We start from the raw sequence: 8,693 nt of genomic DNA, 5'->3' as shown, positions 1-8,693 counted from the left end.
GCTCCCCGGGCACATCGGAACCCCTTTCCGGGCCCTTGGCAGTGCGGCAGGCTGGGAGACAGGGCCCAGGGCCGGAGCACCCGACCCGGGGCCCGCCCGGGCCCCTGGACCCAGCCGGGGCTCCCAAGCCCGGAGGCGCATGGGACGCCTCCCCGGTCCCTCCGGACCCCGTCCCGGGCACCCTGCCACGCAGCAGGACCAAGGACAGAGCCCGGGGTGGGGAGGCCGCCCTCCCCGGGCCCTCAGGGGCCCTAGCCACTGCTCCTGAACCCAGCCAAGCAAGGGGAGGCTCCCCGGGCACATCGGAACCCCTTCCCGGGCCCTTGGCCGTGCGGCAGGCTGGGAGACAGGGCCCAGGGCCGGAGCACCCGACCCGGGGCCCGCCCGGGCCCCTGGACCCAGCCGGGGCTCCCAAGCCCGGAGGCGCATGGGACGCCTCCCCGGACCCATGGAGCCCGTCCTGGGCATTGAGCCACGCCGTTGGCCTGGAGATGGGTGCCCCGGACGCCCGGGGGAGGTCTGTCCGGGACACATGGAGCCCGTCCTGGGCATTGAACCATGCCGTTGGCCTGGAGAAGGGAGCCCCGGACGCCCGGGGGAGGACTGCCCGGTACCCGTGGAGCCCTTCCCGGGTACTTTGCAACGCCATTGGCCTCCTGGAGATGGGTGCCCCGAACGCCCGGGGGGCGGGCTGCCCGGGACCCGTGGAGCCCGTCCTGGGCACTCTGACCTGCTGTTGGCCCGGGGGAGGGACCCCAGACGACTGGGACCCGTGGAGCCCGTCCTTGGCACTCTGACAAGCCGTTGGCCCGGGGAAGGGAGCCCCAGACGACCGGGACCTGTGGAGCCCGTCCTGGGCACTCCTGTATGCCGTTGGCCCGGGGAAGGGAGCCCCGGACGTCCGGGGCCCGTGGAGCCCGTCCTGGGCACTCCTGTATGCCGTTGGCCCGGGGAAGGGAGCCCCGGACGTCCGGGACCCGTGGAGCCCGTCCTGGGCACTCTGAAATGCTTTGGCCCGGGGAAGGGAGCCCCGGACACCCGGGGGGAGGACTGCCCGGGACCCGTGGAACTGGTCCTGGGCACTCTGACATGCCGCTGGCCCGGGGAAGGGTGCCCCGGATGACCGGGGCCCGTGGAGCCCGTCCTGGGCACTCTGACATGCCGCTGGCCCTGGGAAGGGAGCCCCGGACGCCCGGGGCCCGTGGAGCCCGTCCCGGGCACTCTGCCATGCCGTCAGCCTGGATGGAGCCCCGGACGCCCGGGGGGGACGAAGGCCCGGGACGCATGGAGCCTGTCCCGGGCACTCTGCCATGCCGTCGGCCTGGATGGAGCACCGGACGCCCGGGGACGACTGCCCAAGAGCCATGGAGCCCGTCCTGGGCAATTTGACATGCAGTTGGCCTGGAGGAAGGAAGCTACGGGTGGCCTAGGGAGGTGTTGCCCAGGCATATCCCATCTGGTCCCCATGGCAGAGAGCCACCAACCCTGGAGGGGTGTCCGGGCATACCCTGCCCCATAGTAATCCGGAGGCAAATTACCCCCCTTTCTTGCAATCTGTGCACGCGAGGTGACAGAGGGGACCCAAGGCGTGAAAGAACCCGACCTCATGGAGCCCTCGCTGGGATCCGGGAGGCGAATGGCACCTCATTAAGACTTCCAGGGAAGTTCGGCCATCTGGTCCCCCCCATAGGAAAGCGTTGCGGGCGACCAGATGCCCGAGGGGATCCGGGCGACCAGATGGCCGAGGGAATCCGGGCGACCAGATGGCTGGGCATGGAGGTGAAGCCGCCTGGACTCTTCCCCACCCCGTCCCCGTCCCCGTCCCGGGACGAATGCCCGGGACGCATGGAGCCCGTCCTGGCCACTTGACGTCCCGTCCTGGGCATTGAACCATGCCGTCGGCCTGGAGAAGGGAGCCCCCGGACGCCCGGGGGAGGACTGCCCGGTACCCGTGGAGCCCTTCCCGGGTACTTTGCAACGCCGTTGGCCTCCTGGAGATGGGTGCCCCAGATGCCCGGGGGTGGGCTGCCCGGGACCCATGGAGCCCGTCCTGGGCACTTTTAAATGCCGTCGGCCTGGAGGTGGGTGCCCTGGACGCCCGGGGGAGGCCTGCCCGGGACCCGTGGAGCCCCTCCCGGGTACTTTGCCAATGCCGTTGGCCTCATGGAGATGGGTGCCCCGGACGCCCGGGGGGAGGACTGCCCGGTACCCGTGGAGTCCTTTCCGGGTACTTTGCAACGCCGTTGGCCTCCTGGAGATATGTGCCCCGAACGCCCGGGGGGAGGGCTGTCCGGGGCCCATGGAGCCCGTCCTGGGCACTGTGACATGCCGTCGGCCTGGAGGTGGGAGCCCCGGACGCCCGGGGGAAGGCTGCCCGGGACCCGTGGAGCCCTTCCCGGGTACTTTGCCATCCCGTTGGCCTCCTGGAGATGGGTGCCCCGGACGCCCGGGGGAGGTCTGTCCGGGGCCCATGGAGCCCGTCCTGGGCAGTGTGACATGCCGTCGGCCTAAAGGTGGGAGCCCCGGACGCCCGGGGGAAGGCTGCCCGGGACCCGTGGAGCCCTTCCCGGGTACTTTGCCATCCCGTTGGCCTCATGGAGATGGGTGCCCCGGACGCCATGGGGAGGTCTGTCCAGGACACGTGGAGCCCGTCCTGGGCATTGAGCCATGCCGTTGGCCCGGAGAATGGAGCCCCCAGACGCCCGGGGGAGGTGTTGCCCAGGCATATCTCATCTGGTCCCCCGGGCAGAGAACCACCAGCCCTGGAGAGGTGTCCGGGCGTACCCTGCCCCTAGTAATCCGGAGGGAAATTACCCCCCTTTCTTGCAATCCGTGCACGCGAGGTGACAGAGGGGACCCAAGGCGTAAAAGAACCCGACCTCATGGAGCCCTATCTGGGATCCAGGAGCCGAATGGCACCTCATCGGGACTTCCAGGGAAGCCCGGCCATCTGGTCGCCCCATTGGAAAGCATCGCGGGCGACCAGAGGGCCGGGATCGAAAGGACTCCCAGCTCCCCATCCATCCCAAGCCTTCGCGGTAGGGTTCCTGACTGCCTGCCCACGCAAGGCAGGGCTCTTGGACCCCGGCTGGGCCTCAGGCGCAGGTTGGACCACCGGAGCTCTAGGGCCCGGACGACCTGGGAGAGGAATGCCCGGGACCCGTGGAGCCCGTCCTGGGTACTTTGACATGCCGTCGGCCTGGAGGTGGGTGCCCCGGACGCCCCGGGGGAAGCTGCCCGGGACCCATGGAGCCCGTCCTGGGTACTTTGACATTCCGTCGGCCTGGAGGTGGGAGCCCCGGACGCCCGTGGGGAGGTCTGCCCGGGACCCATGGAGCCCGTCCTGGGTACTTTGCCAATGCCGTTGGCCTCATGGAGATGGGTGCCCCGGACGCCCGGGGGACGAATGCCCGGGACGCATGGAGCCCGTCCTGGGCACTTTTCCATGCCTTCGGCCTGGAGCCCCCAGACACCCAGGGGAGGACCACCGTGAAAACCATGGAGCCCGACCCGGGCACTCTGCCATACCGTCAGCCTAGATGGAGCCCCGGACGCCCAGGGGACGAATGCCCGGGATGCATGGAGCCCGTCCTGGGCACTTTTCAATGCCGTCAGCCTGGCTGGAGCCCCGGACGCCCGGGGGACGACTGCCCAGGAGCCATGGAGCCCGTCCTGGGCAATTTGACATGCAGTTGGCCTGGAGGAAGGAAGCCCCGGGTGGCCTAGGGAGGTGTTGCCCAGGCATAGCCCATCTGGTCCCCATGGCAGAGAACCACCAGCCTCGGAGGGGTGTCCGGGCGTACCCTTCTCCCTAGTAATCCGGAGGAAAATTACCCCCTTTTCTTGTAATCTGTGCACGCGAGGTGACAGAGGGGACCCAAGGCGCGAATGTACCCAACCTCCTGGAGCCCTCGCTGGGATCCGGGCGGCGAATGGCACCTCATCGGGACTTCCAGGGAAGTTCGGCCATCTGGTCGCCCCATAGGTAAGCGTTGCGGGCGACCAGATGCCCGAGGGGATCCGGGCGACCAGATGGCCGAGGGAATCTGGGCGATCAGATGGCTGGACACGGAAGTGAAGCCGCCTGGACTCTCCCGACCCTGTCCCCGTCCCCGTGCCCGTGCCCGGGACGCATGGAGCCCGTCCTGGGCACTTTTCCATGCCTTCGGCCTGGAGCCCCCAGACACCCAGGGGAGGACCACCGTGAAAGCCATGGAGCCCGACCCGGGCACTCTGCCATGCCGTCGGCCTGGATGGAGCCCCGGACGCCCGGGGGACAAATGCCCGGGACGCATGGAGCCCGTCCTGGGCACTTTTCCATGCCTTCGGCCTGGAGCGCCCCGACACCCTGGGGAGGACCACCCTGGAAACCATGGAGCCCGACCCGGGCACTCTGCCATGCCGTCGGCCTTGATGGAGCCCCGGACGCCCGGGGGACAAATGCCCGGGACGCATGGAGCCCGTCCTGGGTACTTTTCCATGCCGTCGGCCAGGAGCCCCCTGACACCCAGGGGAGGACCACCGTGAAAACCATGGAGCCCGACCCGGGCACTCTGCCATACCGTCAGCCTGGATGTAGCCCCGGACGCCCGGGGGACGAATGCCCGGGACGCATGGAGCCCGTCCCGGGCACTCTGCCATGCCGTCCCGACAAATTCGTACGGACTCCTAACCTTACGACACGGATCGGAATCGAGCCCTCTCTGACCCAGCAGTTTCAGGCGCCCGGGGGACGAATGCCCGGGACGCATGGAGCCCGACCCGGGCACACTGCCTTGCCGCCGGCCTGGATGGAGCCCCGGACGCCCGGGGGACGAATGCCCGGGACGCATGGAGCCCGTCCCGGGCACTCTGCCATGCCGTCGGCCTGGATGGAGCCCCGGACGCCCGGGGGACGACTGCCCAAGAGCCATGGAGCCCATCCCGGGCACTCTGCCATGCCGTCCCGACAAATTCGTACGGACTCCTAACCTTCCGACACGGATCGGAATCGTGCCCTTTCTGACCCAGCAGATTTCAGGTTGATTTGCTATATACTTTACGTACGATTTTATGGGGGCCGATTCCGATCCGGTACGTAAAAGCAAATACGACCGACATGTCGGACAACCACGTACACCCAGGGGATAGGACTGCCCGGGTCACATGGACCCCGTCCTGGGCACTCTGATCTGCCGCCGGCGCCGGGGATCGAACCGTGATCACCAGATGGGGATATCCCAAAAATCTGGCATGGATACGGCCCGCCAGGACAGGTTTGGGCACCCCTGTTGTATTTTAGGAGTTTATAGCAGTAGGAGGAGGTTTGGGATGAGTATAGAGGAGGTGGAGGGGGAAAAGTCAGATGAAAGGGTTTAGAAAGGCTTGTTTGGGAGGTCTGAATAGTAAAAGAGGTATGAGATAATACAAGGAGGGGTAGAGGAGGGAAGAGTCTAGAAAGGGTTATTTTGGGACTCATAGTAGTAGAATGGGGGTTAGGATGAGTTATAGAGTGAAGGTAGAGGATATATTGAGAGCAGTTTAGAGTGAGAAATAGGGTAGTGCATTGGCGAGAGTAGTAGAATGAGGTTTGGGATGAGTCAGAGTGGAGGTAGAGGAGATAGTGCCCTGTAGGACTCGTTCACCAATGTGTCTACTTGCTTTGAAAGTGTGCAAACTCAATTAGTAACTTGTATCATAATCAAGGTTATTGAAAAAGGATACAGGGCACGATGCATGATGATGATTTTCCCATTTTTAGTATCAGGACGATATACATTTCAGTATGTATCAAAATTAGTGCAGACGACACAGTGCTCAGATGATGAATTAATATGTACTCAACAACATAGAACAAGGCAGTAAACAGATTCCAAGATTGTGTGTGATTTTATATCAAACAAACATAAGCGGAGGCCCTGTCTGTTCATATATGGTCTCTCCTTGTGAACAATAACATGTTTTGAAAGCAACTTAGGGAGAGGATGTCGACGTTTTGACCTGTAGTTAGTCTTTGAGTCTCACCAGGACAAACGTCATCTGACTAAAGTTCCCTAGAAACAGAGGAATCTTGGAACCTTCAATAAGCTATCCTGCAAGCAGTATGTGCAAGAATACTCAAGTTGGAGTCTGTCATGTATATCCGGCCGAGAAATCTGGTGGCGGTAAACTAATAATTCATATCAACATGTTTGCAGGTCGTGCGGTGCAATGACACAATACAAAGATGTGCATTTCCTGAGTAATCCATTTACCTCTAAAGGACCGTCTAAGAAACCGAGAGGCCTGTTTCGCAGTGTTGGCATTGTCTAGGAAAACCCTTGTATGTATAGGTGTGACCACTTTCTCCACACAACACAAAGCTGTACTTCTCCTGAATAATTCGTTTACCTTTTTGGGGCATTCACTGGCACGATAAGAAGGCTGTAGGCCTCGCCCGGGCCCCCTGAGACTTGTGACGGAGCTGGGTGGTGAGGCCTAGGATCGCCTTGCCTGCCACGCTGGTCTACAGCATTCTAACAGCCTCCGAGGGAGCTCTGCACGCTGTAACGGGACTCGGCGGCCCTGTTGCTCCTATGGCCCCGGGGGAAGAGCAGTCATGGCAATTGACTGCGACGTGTGTGTATATATATATATATATATGACGAAGGCTGACGCCGAAACGCGTTTGTTTGTTGACTTTTGCAAATTAAACTGAGACTGCTGAGAAACTTACCACCTCCTGAGTGCTGTTGTTCCTTTTGAGTAAGGGGACCTTGAGCATTCATATATATATATATATACATATATGTGTGTGTGTGTGTGTGCGTGCGTGTGTGTGCGTGTGTGTGTGTGTGTGTGCGTGCGTGTGTGTGTATGTGTGTGTGTGTGCGTGTGTGTGTGCGCAGTCTATAAGTATATGCAGTGGTGGGGTGTGGATTGGGTGCAAGAATTGTGTGACATGAAAGAAGAGCAGTGAGCGGTAGTGGGCTTACATCTGTGAAGGAGGTGGGACCAAACCCAAGAGATGAAGAAGCAAAGAAAGGGGACAATCAAGAAAAAAGTACTGATGGCGCTTTGGTGAAGGCCGAGGAAGTGGAGTGGATTAAAACAATGAAAAGGATAGGAACAATCGAGTGGCGGAGAAAGGAGAAATACAGGGCGTGGTTGCATTCCATGTTGTAGACCTTTGGCTACTAGATATGACCCGTGGCTAGCAAGCCACTAATGAGGCTCCATTTTAGATGCAAAGATTCCACTTGTTCAAGTCATGAAGAAGCGATTCCATTCAAACCAGTTCAATGAGCTTTTTGTTGCATATGCGCAACTCATGCCATGCCACTCTCCAAGTTTATGACTTAAGTTTTTCACCTACACACCCCACACACCACATGTTAGCGCAAAGTCCATAAAAAGATGCTCGGGGATCTGCCATATTATGTACTGTTTCTCGACAAATATTATATTGAATGTATATGTCTCTGTTCTTTAACATGTGTAAAGTGCTCTAATACCCACGAGGGTCTTGTTCGCGCTATATCAAACTTTCAAATAAACAAATAAATGTTATAACATAACATGCTGTCTCAATTTAAATATAAATGTATTGAACATTTATTTAAAAAATCTCAATAAAATGAAAATTCCCTTAATAAAAAAAGTGCCTTCACTTAAGCAACTTCAATAACAATCTTTAAAAGACATCCCCTCAAAATAAAATCTGAAAAAGTACATTAGTCACACCTTTATCAGAACGAAATCACAATAGCTCCAATAATCCATACAATGATGGTACAACGCATGGCTGAACAATGCATTCCTGTCCCACGAGGTCTCTACCACGTCTGCGTCTTTACCATGCATGCCTTTTTCATGCATGCCTTTACCCCTCAATTTCACGGTGAAGACATGACGGGTCAAGGGACATGCGTGCTAAAGAACATACCCCTGCCCTCTAAACTGTCCTTTTTCCCTCTGCCCTAAGCCCTAAAAATGTAACCCATGCCCCCAAAAATACCCCCACCCCAGGCCCCCCCACCCTCAGACCTAAAATCTGTCCCCTACATACCTAAACTACCCCGACCCTGCCTCCCCGCCCTGAGGCCTAAAACTGCCCCCTGCCCTCTAAACTGTCCCTTGTTGCCCTGAGCCCTAAAAATTAACCCCACATCCCAAAAACTACCCCGACCCCAACCCACCAGCCCTGAGCCCTAAAAACTGTCCCATACATCCCTGAACTACACCGACTCTCCCGCCCTAAGGCCTAAAACTGCCCCCTGCCCTGAAAACTGTCCCTTTTCCCCACCCTTAACCCTAAAAACAACCCCAACTCAAAAAACGACCCGACCCCAGCCCTAAAAGTAACCCTGGGCGAAGTACTATGCTACGCTCGCATAGTTTGCGAAGTTTGCACTACTTCACACAACGCGAATTGCACGTAGCACAGTGCAAACACGCGTAGTGTAGTGCAGCGGTTCTTTTTTGTTTGCTCGCGGTCCTCAACGTCAAGTTGGCAACCGCGAGCGAGCAAAATGACATCCCGGCAAGACTTTTTCCTTGTTCGCGATCAGCAACATCAAGTTGCCGATCGCGAGCGTGGAAAATAAACCTCCCGGCGAGATTCTCAACGCAGGGAGGTCAGGGTTCTCACTGCGAGTGGTTGCGTATGCCCGCGACCGCTCACGAGAAGAAACTACCAGTCCGCGTTGAGAAAGCTGCCGCTTGAGTAGAAATCT

This window comes from Lissotriton helveticus, chromosome 9 (genome assembly GCF_964261635.1).
Source record: "Lissotriton helveticus chromosome 9, aLisHel1.1, whole genome shotgun sequence".
NCBI lineage: Eukaryota > Metazoa > Chordata > Amphibia > Caudata > Salamandridae > Lissotriton > Lissotriton helveticus.
Note: the sequence above shows the minus strand (reverse complement) of the source record.